Source organism: Schistocerca piceifrons, chromosome 1 (assembly GCF_021461385.2).
Source record: "Schistocerca piceifrons isolate TAMUIC-IGC-003096 chromosome 1, iqSchPice1.1, whole genome shotgun sequence".
NCBI lineage: Eukaryota > Metazoa > Arthropoda > Insecta > Orthoptera > Acrididae > Schistocerca > Schistocerca piceifrons.
In genome coordinates, this window is record NC_060138.1 from 495,200,214 (window position 1) to 495,219,161 (window position 18,948).

Genomic DNA, 18,948 nt, shown 5'->3' on the forward strand with positions numbered 1-18,948 from the left:
CATGGAGTTTGGCATTCCACTGCCTGCCCTACTTTAATGGCTTGCCTTTGCCATATGTACTTTGAGGTACAACTCAACCTAAACACATACAACTTTTAATATCTATAATTATTAGTCTGCAAATGATGTAAATACTGATATAACATTGTTCAATTCCTCAGTGCACTTATTCTCGATACACCCTGTATAATAATTTATTAAACCAATATGGTCAAATGATTACAGTATTCACCTTACTGTTGTCGACAATTTACTGCTGTCATTATATGCAATCATTAAGCCATTAACAGCATAGCCATGATGTTATATGCCCTAAACATCAGGAAATGCTGTAGGATATGTCAATGAGCCATACACCATGTGGTTAATGTAGCGGCACCACCGTTTAGGATAGGGAAAGTTAGTTTTGTGCGATATTCTAAGCACAAGTTACAGCCAGGTGCAGGCTGGATTGCAGTAAGTTAAGCTGACCTGCAGTTGCGAAGTGGAATGGAGGCCATAGGGGCCATCGAACTGCTGAAAAGTGTAAACTCAGCGGTTTACATGTCACAAGTTACAAGAAGAAGGGGCCCACTGGCATAATTGGGGTGTGGGGCGTACGTGACTCAGAGCGATGCATTAGTGAAACACAGATGCACAGCTGAGTATAAATATGTGTTGTTTTCTAACGAGATTCATTGGAGTGTGATAGCTCTCCTGGGCAGAGGGGCGTGTTGCACCACCAGCTACACATGACAACAGATGGAGCGACAGCACCCCAGTACATGGTGGGTTGTTGGTTCGACCCTCTGAGGCCAATGTGGGGTCTGCAGCCAGCCAGGGCAGGCCACTCTTTGGGTCGCTACCGCGGGCAGTTGTCTCGTCGCCCGACACACGCCAGAAACTTCAGTGACAAGGACCGCAGATTCAGATGCCGGATCGCAGATGGTTGTTGCCGCCATGTTCCCAGCTACGCCAGCCGAGGAAGAAGCAGCAGTGCGGCCGGCCTACGGCTCCTGGCAGAACAGTGCATAGTCGACAGATACGGTGGCCACTGAGTCGGCTGCTGGCGCAGCCATCCTGACGTAATCAGAACTCTACAGCTGGCGAACAAGGCCAGCATGACAAAGTGTGGTGTTGCACAGGTCACTGGGGCAGTGGCCTCAGCAATGCAGGGCCTGTGATGCGGACCGAGATGAACGAAGCACTGTAGTGGAAACTAATAAATCAATTGAAAAGCTCAGACGAGTTTTAATACGGCACCTCCTGGCACCCACTCACAACATTTAGTGTCAGAAGCCGTAATAAATAAATGTTGAACGGTGTCAGCGTCGTACGATTTCCTATTTAAATTTTTAGTTATCGACAGTGCTGGGTCAAAAAAGTCGTGTTTATGTAATGTAAATTTAAGGATGAAAGTAGTCACACGATCGATGTTGAGTTTCAATCAAAAATAGTTATGTTGGAGGAAAATCTATGAAGCTAGAAATGTGGGACACGTGCACAGTGAAGTTATTTTTAGACAGGGGGAAAGGAATAGACTGTCCAAGGGACATTGTGGAACCAAAATTGATCTTGCAAGAGGTTGGGATGCATTGGAACTTCTTCATCTACGAGAATTTGGTAGTAGTAGCAAGTTGTTTTGAGCAAGGAGTGTTTATGGAGCTCGAGGGGAGTGGAATTTTAATCACTGGAACTAAGTGTGAAATAATAGGACCAACCTTCCATCTGCCAGCATCAATTTCAGGAGTCACACAATTGAATGTTATGCAGCCACAGCTGTACAGGCCAGAAACCACTTTAGAGTTTTGCCAAAGAAGAATCTGACCTTGTTAAATCAAACTCTGGAGCCACATCTGTTGAGATCCGTAAACTAGTTCATTTCAGACCAAGAGGGGCACATATCAGCCGAACAGCTTGTTCAACATGTCGCGCAGTGTAGGGAAAGGCAACGGCAAATAACGACCATTTTGAGCACCTCTGTGCCAAGTTTCATCACTGCCTTAACTTTGTTATTCCAAGAGGGAATGAGCGTGAGACGAGTGGGTAAGAGGTGATCGAGCAGTGGTCGTCCAGTAAGGAATTTTTACGTTTTGTTTCATATCATGGTTTTAAGAGGGCATTAGACCACATTTAAATTTTCTAGTAGTAAGTGAGAATGTCGTAAGTGCCAATCCAAACAAGTTTAAGAGTTAGTTAGAGGATGACCCGGGGACCGAAGAGGGGAATAATGTAGCGGCACCACCGTTTAGGATAGGGAAAGTTAGTTTTGTGTGATATTCTGAGCACAAGTTACAGCCAGGTGCGGGCTGGATTGCAGTAAGTTCCGCTGACCAGCGGTTGCAAAGTGGAATGGAGGCCACACGGGCCATCAAACCGCTGAAAAGTGCAAATGCAGCGATTTGCATGTCGCAAGTTACAGGAAGAAGGGGCCTACTGGCACAACCAGGGTGTGGGGCATACGTGACTCAGAGTGACGTGTTAGCGAAACACAGGCACGCGGACGAGCATAAATAGGTGTTGTTTTCTAATGAGATTCATTGAACTATGACAGCTCTCCTGGACAGCGGGGCATGTCGCACCACCAGCTACACACGGCAACAGATGGGGCAGATGAGGCAGAGTCAACGGGGACGGTGGCTGCTGAGTCGGCTGTTGGCACAGCCATCCTGACGTAATCAGAACTCTGCAGCTGGCGAACAACGCCGGCACGACACAGTGTTGCATTGCACAGGTCGCTGGGGCAGTGGCCTCAGCAATGTAGGGCCTATGACGCGGTCCGAGGTGAACGAAGCTCTGTAGTGGAAATGAATAAATCATTTGAAAAGCTCGGATGAGTTTTAATATGGCACCTCCTGGCACCCACCAACAACATTACACAGTAAAAGTGTGCGACTGTGGTAATGTAATACCACTTAATTACCACGAGTGACCCTAAGCGGTGAAGAGCCACATCACCTTCTACGGCAGTACAAAGTGACCAGAGTGCTCAGAAATATTTTGTCAGTTGAGCTTATGTTGTGTTTCGATCCATGAGCGAGTGATTTTGGATGAAATGTTTGCTGTGAATATGAGAACAAGACGTGCGTGCAGGTTCCGTGTGTGGGTGCGGCGGCCGCAGGCGCGCCCCTCGTGGTGGTCCCTGGCGCTGGTGTTCCACGCCCGGCTGTGGGCGGTGCAGGTCGCCGCAGCGCTTGGCGTGCCCCTGGTACTGTACGCCGCCGCTAGGGGCGCGCGCCTCGCAGGGCTCGAAAACTGCGCGCCCTCACTGGCTGCCTGCTTTGTCGTTCTGATCGGCTGCTTCTGCAATCAAGGTCAGTCTGCTGCCTTCTCTGCAGCCACAAGTCAAATCGTAGATGACAGCTGCAGCCAGATTAAGTTCCTGTATTTCCACCTTTTGCGGGGTATCTCAAAGGAAAGTAGATATTTGACGTGTCAAAATAAAACGACCTGAGGTTGACGTCTGTCGAAGATATCTTTATTTATTATTGAAAAGAACAGTTTAGATATTTACTTCTTAAAAATGACGTTTTTTTAAATGCAATCCAGCACACCTACGGCACTCAGTTAGACGATGAACAAAATTTTGCATGTTGCCTGGACATGTAGACACTCACTACGTTTACTGTGACATATGCTCCGAAAGACGAAAACCGAATTTGGAATATCCGTTTTTCGCTGTCGTGGTTACATCTTAAGGTCTGAAGCGGACTTGGTAGCCCAGTTAAATATCGCCTCTGGAAAATAGCCAATTAAGTTTCTGATTCAGCTGACACAATTGTTGTTTCTCTTCTCTTAAGTATTGCAGGTAGACAGCTTCATGCTCAGTCTAATATTTCTGCTCCTCCTTCACTACACAGTAAGTCCGTATTTACCGAATATTCTGAAAACAAATGTATTAAACAGCCACTGATGCTAATGAACTTCTCTATGGTATAAATATACGTTGTCATTTATATGACGTTTATTTACAAAATAATACGTTACAGTTGCGATGGCTGGACTCACTGTTCCTAGGATATAACAAATAAGACATTTCACAGTAGAACATCGTTCTTGTAGTAAAACTTGAAATGCTATAGCAATATGTCCTTGGAAGTGATATTTGACTCGCCTTCTATGCAACTCTCTTCATTTACACAGAGAGGTTGCATCTTTAAGGGAACTTGAATCTATACAACCCAAGCACGCTTAAAAACCAGTTGCATTTACATGGGAAGGAAAATCGATTGCGGAATTGGAAAACCGGCAACAAGAAGCGGATTTCCAATATCTATTTTGAAGTGTTTACATGACCATCCAGAAACGGTATTGGGAAATCGGTATACATAATCCGGTTTTTGGAGCCCTATGTAAAAGGTGTGACTGAGATGGCTCCCACTTCGCTACGGATATTTTATTTCAGTTTCTGCAGAGAAGTCAGATTATTGGCATTCACTTTACATTTGCCATATCCCCATGAGAAAAAATCCATGGAGCTCAAATCTGAACTGCTTGAGGGCCAATTTATGTTGTCCCTTCTGGGGATCAATTTGCCAAGGAAAACTTCACGAACTTGCTGTAAAGACGCATTGGACGTGTGTGCTGTGGCTCCCTCTTGCTGAAATCATGTTCTTTGGTTATAACCAGAAAAATTTTGCAATTCAGACACTAAAAAGTCATTTAACATCGTCTCATAGCGTTCCGCATTCACTGTAACTACACACACTCTCGTCCACCAAAAAGTACGGACCGATTATTCCTCGAGCCGACATGGCAGCACTTATAGAAAGTTTTGGCGAATGACAGGGTTTCTCATGCTTCTGTTTAGGATTCGCTGCACTCCAGTAGTGGCAGTTTTGCTCATTGACGTGACTGTTCAGGTGAAAAGGAGGCTCGTCAGAAAACAAGACATTGTTACTTGAAATCCACGATCACCGCAAAATTTCCTCCGTGTTTCAGTCGCAGAATCACCGTTTCTGTAAAATTCTCGGACATAGAATGTGCGGTCCGCTCCCGAGAAGTGTTCCATATCGACTGAGTTCCTAAAGGCCAAGCAAGCGATGAAAGTACCTTCCATTCTCTTCCGATTTGTTGTGCATGCACAGAGAGATCTTCAGTTATAAATTTTCTTTCGAGACACTTGCTATAAATGGAAGAGTGTACCTGCGACTGGTCGATGGCTTGCAGAAAACAGATATCCAACAGCCGTAAATTTCTGGTACAATATTATTGTGCTACCAGTTTCGATACCTTCAGGCCTCTAAACACGAAACGAGATAAGCCATCCACTCATTTGTGCTTACTAAAGGAACCACTATACCAAACTGGTTTCCACTGATATCGTCACAATAGACGTGGACACTTTACAGTTGTCCAGCTGTCGTTAGCTGTGTGAAGTTTCCACGTCTATTCTGAAGATTTCTGTCGAAACCAATGTGTTACAATTGTTTCTTTAGTAAGCGCAAACGACTGGGTGGCTTATCTCGTTTCGTGTGTTGAGGCCTGAAGGCGGTGCCAATGAGGCACCAAAACTGGTAGCGTAATAAAATTATTCCATAAATTGACGGCTATTGGATATCAGTTTTCTGGAAGCCAGATTATGTTTCTTTGCTCGCAGTTTTTTTCTGCCGTAGTTTCACTCATTGGTCCATCAAACTATTTTCACTAAGAACGTGTTATAGAGAACTTCGTGAAGTCTCTAGGGATAACCCTGGATGCGAAACAAACATTGGCCCCTCACATGAAGTATGTATGTTCCATGACGAAAGGTGCTCTTATGTGCACTAGTGCCTGTGGTTTTTATTCCCAAGAGCATGCACTGGATAATCGCATTTGTAGTAAAACCTATTACAATTCATGAGGCTACAATATGGTGGAAGAATGTAGAAGCTGTCAGGGAAAGAGCTCGAGAATGTGGCCTGTCTGGTCATAAAGGGTGGAATTAGCAGCACTCTCAAGCTGGCTTAGAGAACGTGTCCCCATTACATCTTTGCGTTACAATGGACGAAGCAGTAGGGGCGCACAGGTTAAAAACTGAAACTCTTTAAGATATTTAGAATCTCACACTAATACAATAAAAGTGATAAATATAGAAATGGTCGGAGAAATGCCAGTTGAGTATACGACAACTTCAGGATTCTTCAGTAAACCTTTCTATGTAACCATAGGAAGCAGGGAGCAGTGGAAGAAAGAATTACGATACCGTTAGATTTCATATTCAGGTTTACTAAGGTCCCAGAAACAGACGAAGGTGCTCTAGTCAGAGTATACGGTGTACTTTCAACATCAGAGAGTGCAATCTCTATAGGGAAGCTGGCTACGATATTCCACTTGGATACATTACTTATCAGAGTACTTGTAAGGGACAACTACAAAAGTTTTACAAGGATTGTGGCATTTACATTCATTCAGACAGCCAACCAGCTCTGAAATCTCTCTCAGTATCTGCAACGAGATCAAAGATCGTTGCACAATACCGTCAAACTCTTGTGAGACTGGGGAAAGCAACGGGATAAACCCGCAGTGAACCGCTGATCGCTCACGAATTAATATAACGAACAAGCTGATAATCTGTCCGGCTGTAGGGGCGATGGTTCCATTTGTTAGGCTGGAACCTGTCATAACCAACACTAAAACTATGGTGAAATCTTATCTATGAGCTAGATTAGAAGAAGCAACGTATAGCTTTGAACTAAAACGAAAACATGCCAGGTTAATGATGTAGAAAGCATGCTTAGGAGACTTTTCGTAATCTTGACACTGAACATAAGGCAGATTAAACTCAAAGTAGATCTAATGAGTGGCCATGGGAACTTCAAGAACTACCTGCGTACGGTGGGGATAGAGAAAGAATTCCCTATGCGCAGAATATACAGTACTCGGGATGGAACCGCATCATGTTTAATCTTCCAGTGCCACCACTGAAGGCCAAAAGAGATGAAATATTTGGGTCATGAATTCCTGGAAAAACTCTTGCTAACAGAGACCTAGTAAAGTGACTCCTATTACTCTAAAGATTACTGGTTGGCTTTTCTGGAATGACAGAGAGACGTTCTGCGCAATAAACCTATTTTTGGTGAGGAAAACGGGGACCTAAGACCACTGTTGTTTTGTCTACTCACGCCCAGTGGCGTAAGTAGGGAACAGCAGCCATGGCGCTGAGCCAGACAGTCTCTCACCATTTAAACACCTACTTCCAAATCCAACTCAACTGCACTCGAATAAATCTCTTGCTGTTCTGTTTTCTATAATGTTACCTGAGCCCTTATCCAAACAGCTCAAACGTCTGTGCGTTATAACTCAAAAACCCTTTTGCCTCCCCTCTTGACCGTAACTAAGACATTTTTAATAACTGATTGTCTGACCAAACCCGAATCTTTGCTGTTGCCTCCAGATCATCCAGAAAGGACACTATGTCCTCAGCTGGCCTGCTAGAAAAGGAAGTAATCGGCTGAATCCGCCGTTGAAATAGGTGCCCCACCTTCTTTCATAGCAACCATATGCCTAGGCACCTCTGTCTCTTCCACCAATGGTTGCTTTACCCGATTTGTTAATGCCTTGAATCGCCTTGAATCGCATCTCAGGCTCTGTCATTATGAAACCTTTATTCCCAACACACAACGAAGAATAATAAAAGAATAACATCAGGACAATGCCCACTCATAAGCAGAGCCTATTATCCTACACCTTACGTCTGATGATCAATCACTTCGACTCAATATACTGCCTAACACTACGGCCATAACGGGTGTACAAAAACACTCCATTGACACCGAGTCGGTACGTGGTGCACATTGCCTTCATAAGTTGTACTACGGGCACTATACTGATTGTTAATAGCGCGCCTCACACTATTACAGACCCTCCACCTGCTTGAACAGTTCCATGCTGACAATAGGATCCTTGGATTCATGAGATTGGCTCCATTCCTGTAGACGTCCATCCGCTTGATACAGTTTGAAACGAGTCTCGTCCGACGAGGCAACATGTTTCCAGTCATCAACAGTCCAATGTCGATGTTGATGGGCCCAGACGGGGCGTAAAGCTTTGCATCGTGCAGTCATCAAGGGTACACGAGTGGGCCTTCGGCTCCGAAAGCCCATATCGATGATGTTTCGTTGAATAGTCCGCACGCTGACGTTTGTTGATGGCCCAGCATTGAAATCTGCAGCAATTTGCGGAAGGGTTGCACTTCTGTCACGTTGAACGATTCTCTTCAGTCGTTGGTCCCGTTCTTGCAGGATCTTTTTCCGGCCGCAGCGATGTCGGAGATTCGATGTTTTACCGGGTTCCTGATATTCACGGAACACTCGTGAAATGGTCGCACGGAAAATCCCCACAATCTCACTTAAATCTTGATAACCTGCCACTGTAGCAGCAGTAACCGCTCTAACAACTGCGCCAGACACATGTTGTCTTATATAGGCGTTGCCGACCGCAACACCGTATTCTGCCTGTTCACATATTTCTGTATTTGAATACTCATGCCTATTGCAGTTTCTTTGGTGCTTCAGTGTATTATACAGCTATCATACACTTCTCTATGGTATAAAATATATTTTGTCAGTTATAAGACGTTATTTTAAAAAAATGGTTCAAATGGCTCTGAGCACTATGGGACTTAATATCTGTGGTCATCAGTCCCCTAGAACTTAGAACTACTTAAACCTAACTAACCTAAGGACATTACACACATCGATGCCCGAGGCAGGATTCGAACCTGCGACCGTAGCGGTCACGCGGTTCCAGACTGAAGCGCCTAGAACCGCACGGCCACACCGGCCGGCACGTTTACTTTCAAAATAATACGTTAAGAGTTGTGATGGCTGGACTCGTTGTTCCTAGGACATTACAAAAAAGACATTTCACAACAGAACATCGTTCTTGTAGTAAAACTTGAAATGATACATCGGTATGTCCTTGGAAGAGATGTTTGACTCGCCTTCAGTGCGACTCTCTTCATTTAAGCAGAGAGGTTGCATCTTTAAGGGAACAGGAATCTTTCACGAAAGAAAGTAATTCGGAAGCAATTGATCGTGCTATACAGTGAGGGACAATTCCCGACATTTGCATAAATTGATAATGGGGAACCACAGAAAACCATTTTCAAAGCTGCTGGCAGATGGATTCCAACCGCCTCACCTCCTGTAACCAGGGCTTACTAGCTCAGCACTTCAAAGCTCAGAGCTATCCCAATCGGTGGAAAGTTTGGAAAAATAGATTATTGTACATGATATTACGTTTTACTTTAGTTGTGCATGTTAGATCGTCAAAATGGTTCAAATGGCTCTGAGCACTATGGGACTTAACTTCTGAGGTCATCAGTCCCCTAGAACTTAGAACTACTTAAATTTAACTAACCTAAGGACATCACACACATCCATGCCCGAGGCAGGATTCGAACCTGCGACCGTAGTGTTCGATCGTTTGATGGTTCATGAACGCATGTGCATTTTAAGATTTAACTGGGAATTGGATTCCTGGTTTCAGTTCTTATAGCAGTACTAGAGTGTCAACAGATTTTGGACAGATGGGGAGGGCGGGATGCAGGGCGCAGACGGCTTGAACGAATTGAATCGGCCTGCTGTAAAATCTGTTAGAAACCAGTGAACTACAGAATATACTGTCATCACATACCCCTTCCATTCTTCACGAACCACTGCCCATTATTCCTTAGGGAATTGGTGTTCATAACTGAGCGCCACCCAGGTGACCAGACTGAGCGACATTTTGCCATTTGAGCTAGTAATGATAGAATTTTGAGCAAATATTTTACAGAAATGCTAGCATCACTGTTTGGGCGATGTTTTCGACGATCAGCGTAATTTTTGAGCGATGCAGGCAAATCCAATGTATCTTTATGCACTGATCTTAATTTAGGGGAGACAAAATTAAGGTTTTTTGGTTTTTTCATTATAAAATTATTTGGAGTTTTCTGAATAAAACAAATCAACTTTCACCCTTCTAAGTGAATTCTAAGTGTGTTTTTTATCGCTGCAAAGCTGACGCGCCGCGTCAATGGTTGTAGCGACTTGGTGTATCAGCTCTGATGGCGGCGCTCGCTGGCTGCAAGCAGGGTAGCTTTGCGGAATTAGACAGTGTTTTGTTTACCAACGTTGTATGGCTTTATCTCTGTGACAAGTGACTGTTCATATCGGTGAACATAAACGCTATACCGTGTTGTTGACTTGTGAAGTTTGCTTTGTGTTATTTAGCTGTTCAATTTTGCGTATTTGACGAATTTTGCTCTTACCTGTTTTACGTATTTGGTTTGTTAATATCAATATGCCCCGTTTCAGCAATCGAGTGTATAAGAAAAGGCGCAATGAGTGGAAGAAGAAATCTTTTGTTGTTTCGAAGGGAGATGCTGCTCAGACTGCTTCACCGACTACTCCAAATGAACGTGATAGAACTTCTCCCAGCAAGAAACTTTGTGACAGCAAAGAAAAATTTGAAAACTAAGAAAATGACAGTAATGGTGTGAATGACATAATTAACATTTTCTTGCTCTCTAATATTTTGAAACATAACGTATTATGCCAAGTTTGCGAAGAATGAAGACTGGAATTGAAAATAACTTCACACATTGGTTCGGCATGTAAAATGTTATTGAAGTGTAACAAATGTGCTGCAGAAGTTTCGTTTCGTAATTCTAACAGTATTCCTCGTAGTGGTAATAATGGAAAGAAGGTGTATGATATAAATGTTAGGCTGGTGTATGGCTTGCGTTGCATTGGCAAGGGCAGTGCTGCAGGGACAATGTTATGTGGAATTATGAACTTGCCAAAACCACCAACCAAGTTTGGATTTTATAATGAATTGGTGGGATCTTCTGCTGAAGATATTGCTCAAGCAACAGTGAAGAAAGCAATTGGAGAAATTGTGACAGATAAGGGAATTGTAGAGATTTAACTGTTGCTTTAGATGGCTCATGGCAACGTAGAGGTCATAAATCTCTGAATGGAGTTGTGACAGCTACCAGTGAAGACAGTTGCAAAGTAATTGATGTTGTTATTCTCTCAAAACATTGTAGATGTAAGGGAAATACCAAGGACGAACATAGTGAAAGTTGTGAAGCAAATTTTCATGGCACGAGTGGAGCGATGGAAGTAGAGGGAGTGAAAGCAATTTTCTCCAGATCACAGGAGTGGTATAATGTACGATACACTAACTTTTCAAAAGTATCCGGACACGCAATAGGGGCATTACAATACAAGCAGTGTCCGCCTTTCGTCTTTACGTCGGCTTGACTTCTATTGGAGACACAGTGAGGTGTCTGAATGTCCGTAGAGGAATGACAACAGCCTCAAGAGCCGGAACGACAGAACAAAGTGATCTTAGGCGTTGCAGTCTGGAGCGAAGTCTTTGTTCTAAGAGGTGGTGATACTAAGGGATATAAAGCGGAACTCAAACCTTATGGCAATGAAATTCACATTAAAAAACAGGAGTGCATTGGATATGTGTAGAAGCGCATGGGGGCTCGCTTGCACAAACTAAAGCAGACATTAGGATCCCAGAAGGTTAGTGATGGTAAGACCCTTGGAGAAAGAGGAAGATTGAAGCAATTGATGGATTACAGAGGTATTATGGGTGTGCAATTAGGCAAAATACAAGAAGCATTGAGCATATGAGGAGAGTAGTATGGGCATTATTTTTTCATACTGCATCAACAGATGAGCACCCACAACATACAGTGTTCCCCTACAGGTGATGGGTTAAGTACCGCTCAGGAAAGGAATATGCCCATCAAACAGTTTGCCAAATGCTGTAATTGATGTAATTAATCTCAGATTCAGAGATTTTTCACAGCGAAGTTTATTGGAAAAGTGTTTACAAGGGACAACACAATTTCCAAATGAAAGTGTAAATAACTTAATTTGGATTACGATTCCCAAAAGAGTGTTTGTACAGATAAAAACATTGCATTTTAAAGTGTATGATGCAGTGGCAACATACAATGAAGGAAACCTTCTCAAATGTGATGTGCTGAAATGTTTAGGTTGCCAACCAGGACACAACACCATTTCCACAATGCACCTAATTGATGAAGAAAGACTAAGAGGTGCAGGAAGAAGAGACAAGCCTACAACATGCAGCAAAAGGAAAGAAAGACCAGTGAAAAGGAAACTAATACTGGAAAAAGAAGAGGATGCTGATAATTCATCATATGGGGCAGGAATGTATTAAAAAGCTTTGGAAGCCATTTCCCGCAACTTTAAAATTTCGCCTTTGAGGAACATTTTCTCAAAAACTGCTAACAGTATATCAATGAAATTTACACACAATATTGTTTACTTCTTTTCCTTCCTTTTTATAACAAATTGTAAAAAATATTGTATAATTCAAGAGTTATACAAGAAAAAGTGCAAAATTTTAAAGAAAAAATAATCATCTGTTTAAAAAATTGTAAAACAAAACCCAGTAAATATTTCTTAACACGGCGTTATAACTTTGTAGAGAAATATTCACTGAACATGCAGTCCAAATTTCAGAGCAATAAGTTTAATGGTGTTAGAAACAATGTTCCTTCTATTTCATAAAATTATCATGGAGGAGATGGGTCGTTGCAGCTCCCCTTAATGTTATTTGTAATGATGTTCCACTGCCATGTGAAATACTGAGAAATTGCGACCCCAAAGCTCTATCAGTCTCCACCTAATGACTCCAGTGCTAACACTACACTGCTATAGATAGGTAATGTATATTATGGTAATGTGTACATATTTTTAATTATCATAATGCTAGTGGAAGAATCAAAAGTGGTTTTTCCCCTTCTTCCTTGTTACAAACTTATCTATAAAATTAGAAACTATCACAACAGCAGCCAGAACAACAACAATAAATGGCAGCACTTACATTAAATTCAGCTGCAAGTAAGAACTGAAGTGATTAACAAATCAATAACTGAGCTCAATTAAAGGAAACTGTAGCTAGTCGACGGTTTAAATCTGTAGATGGGCTTGTTGGCTATCGATAGCAGGTATCCCTCCTTCGTCATTTGACTGAAAATCAGAATATCTTTCAGTTTCACAATAAGGCAACTAGGTCGGTGTAATTTCATTTAGATGAAGGGGTACCAGACCCCCTGGACTCCCCTTTTGGCTAGGTTCTTGAACAATACTGTGAATTATGCTAATTGTTGGTGTATATTTGTACCGCAGTGGTTGTGCTGGAGAGGACTTAAAAAATTACTGTATCAAGCCTGATTTCAGAAAGTAGATAGAGATTTTTCAAGAGTTTACTAGCCAAGGACATCATCGTTTCTGCAGAGAGAAGAGTGAGTTACACCCACGCACATACAAGATGAGACCCGCTCACAAAGATAAGTGTTCTGATTGCGGTTGCATTTTGTGCAGTACACGAACCACCTTGGTGCGACTGCAGTTCAGGACAGGATGTGCCTGCAGATATGGAAACCCGCTGTGTTTCTTATAGCAGAGGGCTGACTATAGTAGTGGTGTCCACACTTGTGAGCAGAGGCTTAAATGTCAGTTTTCCTCCACATATGCAGGGTGGGGGATGGCTGCACTGTCCTGGTCACAAATGGCTATCCTCTTAGGCAGAAATACAGCTGTGGCTGAAGTGAGCCCAAGGTGGCCCACCAGCGGGAAGACGCCAAGTTCACAGGACTGTATTTAGAACAAGAAGTCAGCTTGTCAGTAGAGGAGTACAAATCTCGTGGTGGCAACTTGCAAAACTATGTCCGCTCATTGCTGGGCACGGGCTCCACGTCGTACGAATTGTAAGTGCTGTCAGAATGCGATACCTTTGGCTAAAAATGAAAGGCATTTATAAGGTTCGGTGCTAACTTATTGTCCTGAGGCACTGCATCAAACCACGTACCGCAAAACAAGGCAGTGGCCAGAAGGGGTAGCAACACCTCAATCAACACGGATTGCATCGCTTGTATTGTTCCCATGCTCCTGTAACATCTTCATGTTGTCCATGGGTTGGGCACACACCATTGCCTTTAAGTGTACCCATAGCTGTAAGCAGAATGGGTTCAGATGTAATGAATGGGGAGGCCATGTTACTGGTCCTTCTTGATCAAACCATCATCAGTAATAAACCATTGATGTGAGTTGGCTTGGTTCAAATGGCTCTGACAAGGGAACCTCCCCATCGCACCCCCCTCAGATTTAATTATAAGTTGGCATAGTGGATAGGCCTTGAAAAACTGAACACAGATCAACTGAGAAAACAGGAAGAAGTTGTGTGGAACTGTGAAAAAATAAGCAAAATATACAAACTGAGTAGTTCATGGGAAGATAAGCAACATCAAGGTCACTGGGAACGCAGGAGCGCCGTGGTCTCGTGGTAACGTGAGCACCTGCGGAACGCAAGGTCCTTGGTTCAAATCTTCCATCGAGTGTAAAGTTTAATTTCTTATTTTCAGTTTATGTGACAAACTCTTATGTTTTCATCACTTTTTTGGGAGTGATTATCACATCCACAAGAAAACCTAAATCGGGCAAGGTAGAAGAATCTTTTTACCCATTCGCCAAGTGTACAAGTTAGGTGGGTCGACAACATATTCCTGTCATGTGACGCACATGCCGTTACCAGTGTCGTATAGAATATATCAGATGTGTTTTCCTGTGGGGGAATCGGTTGACCTATGACCTTGCGGAATACTCTCTTTCAAATTCTGAAGGTGGTAGGGGTAAAATACAGGGAGCGAAAAGCTATTTACAATTTGTACAGAAACCAGATGGCAGTTATAAGAGTCGAGGGGCATGAAAGGGAAGCAGTGGTTGGGAAAGGAGTGAGACAGGGTTGTAGCCTCTCCCCGATGTTATTCAATCTGTATATTGAGCAAGCAGTAAAGGAAGCAAAAGAAAAATTCGGAGTAGGTATTAAAATTCATGGAGAAGCAGTAAAAACTTTGAGGTTCGCCGATGACATTGTAATTCTGTCAGAGACAGCAAAGGACTTGGAAGAGCAGTTGAACGGAATGGACAGTGTCTTGAAAGGAGGATATAAGATGAACATCAACAAAAGCAAAACGAGGATAATGGAATGTAGTCAAATTAAATCGGGTGATGCTGAGGGAATTTTATTAGGAAATGAGACACTTAAAGTAGTAAAGGAGTTTTGCTATTTAGGGAGTAAAATAACTGATGATGGTCGAAGTAGTGAGGATATAAAATGTAGACTGGCAATGGCAAGGAAATCGTTTCTGAAGAAGAGAAATTTGTTAACGTCGAGTATAGACTTAAGTGTCAGGAAGTCGTTTCTGAAAGTATTTGTATGGAGTGTGGCCATGTATGGAAGTGAAACATGGACGATAACTAGTTTGGACAAGAAGAGAATAGAAGCTTTCGAAATGTGGTGCTACAGAAGAATGCTGAAGATTAGATGGGTAGATCACATAACTAATGAGGAGGTGTTGAATAGGATTGGGGAGAAGAGAAGTTTGTGGCACAACTTGACTAGAAGAAGGGATCGGTTGGTAGGACATGTTTTGAGGCATCAAGGGATCACAAATTTAGCATTGGAGGGCAGCGTGAAGGGTAAAAATCGTAGAGGGAGACCAAGAGATGAATACACTAAGCAGATTCAGAAGGATGTAGGTTGCAGTAAGTAATGGGACATGAAGAAACTTTCACAGGATAGAGTAGCATGGAGAGCTGCATCAAACCAGTCTCAGGACTGAAGACCACAACAACAACAATGACCTTGCGATCAAATGTTTTCGGTTCCCATTGGAGAGGCACGTCCTTTCGTCTACTAATCGCACGGTTTTGCGATGCGGTCGCAAAACTCAGACACTAAACTTATTACAGTGAACAGAGACGTCAATGAACGAACGGACAGATAATAACCATGAAGAAATAAAGAAAGTAAAATTTTCACTCTAGGGAAGACTTGAATCAAGGACTTCTCGTCCTGCAGCTGCATACGCTACCACGGGACCACGGCGCTCCTGTTGTGTAATTGTCCATGATGTTGCATATGTGACCCATGGACTACTCAGTTTGTATATTTTCCTTATTTTTTCACAGTTCCACACAACTTCTTCCTGTTTTCTCAATTGATCTGTGTTCAGTTTATCAAGGCCTATCCACTGTGCCAACTTATAACTAAATCTGAGGGGGGTGCGATGGGGAGGTTCCCTTGTGAGCACTATGGGAGTTAACAGCTATGGTCATCAGTCCCCTAGAACTTAGAACTACTTAAACCTAACTAACCTAAGGACATCACACAAAGCTCAGTCACCACGAGGCAGAGAAAATCCCTGACCCCGCCGGGAATCGAACCCTGGAACCCGGGCGCGGGAAGCGAGATTGCACGATCACGAGCTGCGGACTGATGTGAGTTATAGGACTTTTGCACGACCACCTAATACCCCATTGTGCATAAACCACACTCGTGTTTCTTCACGTGTAACAATCTACAATAGCACCGGTAATTCGTCGAGAAAAAAATTCGTTATTCACAGCGCCTGTTAAGCTGTTTGGTAAAGTACAGGGTGTTTCAAAATGAACATACCGGTTTTAATGCGTTGTAGTATATAATACGTTCAACTTACAATTATTGTAAACAATACACCAAATGAAAGAGCAATACAAACAGTATTGTTTGTGTACCTGTGCGGAATGGGAAAAGTATGGACTGACAAAGAGTGACTGAAAACGAGTGCGAGTCTTCCACACTTAGCCCCAAGAAATATCCCCGTGGAAAGTTTATGGGCCTTTCTTTTTCAGTGAATCAACTGTAACTGATGTTTCTTGTCTTGTGCTACAGCTATGGCCCGTGTCTCAATGGGAAACAACACATCTTTATTTGGGAGCAAGATGGTGCGCCGCCTCACTGGCATAACTCCTGTACCCGACTGGTCAAACGACGTTGTATCCGACCTGTGGATTGGGCGCAAGGGGCCGGTTGACACAGCATTTTATGCATGACCTCTACGTTCACACATGATCTGACGTGATCATGTGTATGTGCCTCCGATAACAGCTGATCTATCAGACTTTAGAAACAGTGTTATTGCAACAGTTACTCCTGATACATTGATCAAGGTTTCGATACAACTCGCCTGTCGACTCGATATGTAATCGGTGTTTACACCGAATAATTGTAAGAAAAACTGTTTGAGTTGCTCTTTAATTAGCTGTATTATTTGTAATTGTAAGGTGATTGTAATATGTGCTACAAAGCCTTAAAAGCCGTACATTCATTTTGAAACAGCCTGTATATGGCCCTATGAGTCTGACACCAACCATTCCTACCCATACATTGATACTGAATCGTTCCTGATGCCTCACCTCCATAATTTCTTCAGGATTTGGATCTGCCCACATGTGCACATCGTGGTAATTTACCATGCCGTCTTTTGTGAATCATGCAGCGTCTGTAAAAAATATATGTTACTCGTCACTTGTGAAATGGTCCTTAACTCATCAGGTATTGTTTTGTAGACATTTCACTGGACGAGCTTTTTTTCTAAATTTGACCCACACTACATCGTGTAAGAATGAGTGACACTTTTTAAACACTGTATGTTGTAATTATATCCAAATGTTTGTTTGGCAAATACAGAGTAACAAAAGGAATAATGAACCAAGAATATTTTACTATATTTAATTTTAACTCAATACTTTCCCACATATTTTGGGTGGAGATGAAAATTTTAAATAACTTTACTGGTTAATTGTGCCTGCACTACTACTAATGTAGCTCTTATAATGTGTTCGTAACTTAGTTGTGTTGAAAGATCACTTTAAATACTGAGAGAAACCAAAAAATATTGAATGCGTCTTCTAAAGTGGAAGTTCGCAACCCCCGCCCCCGCATTTGATCACCTTCAGGTTTGAAAGTGATCTTTCTCCCCTGCTGTTTGCTATTGTAAGTGACGGGTGCACTCTTAAAAGACCTTTATATTAGGCCCTCGGAGCACAGAGGAACGTCGGCGATAGTCTGTGTCCTGGTTTGTTGCCTTTCATGGCAAGCTATCCTGGGTTTACGTTACAGAAACAGAATACACGCCCACACAAGGTATGTTTTCCACTGGTTATCTTCGTGCCTATCAAACCATACTTTCCCCAGAAAATTTGCCAGATTTCTCCCCAAAAAGGACCTTTCGAGCATTAGTGGGTAGGGCCATCCGACCATCTCTGGATTTTGAGGACCTAAGTTGCCTATTGGACAGAATTTGGCACGATATTCCTGAGGAGCACATTCAGCAACTCTATCAATCAATGATAAGTCGAATAACTGCTTGCATAAGGGTCTGAGGTGGACAATCACGTTATTGACTTGCTCAAATTGCGAAGTTTTTTTTGTGAATGTATCACTCAATTTTTCTGAAATTGTAAGCATTTATTTGTCTGTATATACAGGGTGAGTCACGTAAGACGTATCACCTCCATTATTCCGGGGGCGATTGCACGTATCGGCGTGCAGTTTTCGGCGAATCATAGCGGACTATGGGGCACATACGTTGGTACATGCACAATAATCACAACGTTTATATTGACCGAGATAATGAGGCAAGTACATGTTTTTGAATGGGACGCTATACTTTTTTTTACCATCATTCGAACGCTCTGGAAAAGACGCGTATAGTGATGCAACGCATGTTGCTATTGTGATTCAAACTTTGCTTAAGAGAAGGCGGATGAGGATTTACCTACGTAGCGTAGGCCGTGCGTACTGCATAGAGCACGGCAACTCGGCCTGTGGGTCGCGCGAGGCGTGTTTACAGTCTGTAGCCACATCCGACCGCCTCGAACCTTCAATCGTATAATATTTCCCAGCGTCTTTTAAGCGAAATTTGAATCACAATAGCAACATGTGTTACATAACTATATGCGTCTTTTCCAGAGCGTTCGAATGATAGTAAAAAAAAGTATAGCGTCCCATTTAAATGTGTGTGTGAAATCTTATGGGACTAAACTGCTAAGGTCATCAGTCCCTAAGCTTACACACTACTTAACCTAAATTATCGTAAGGACAAGCACACACCCACGCCCGATAGATGAC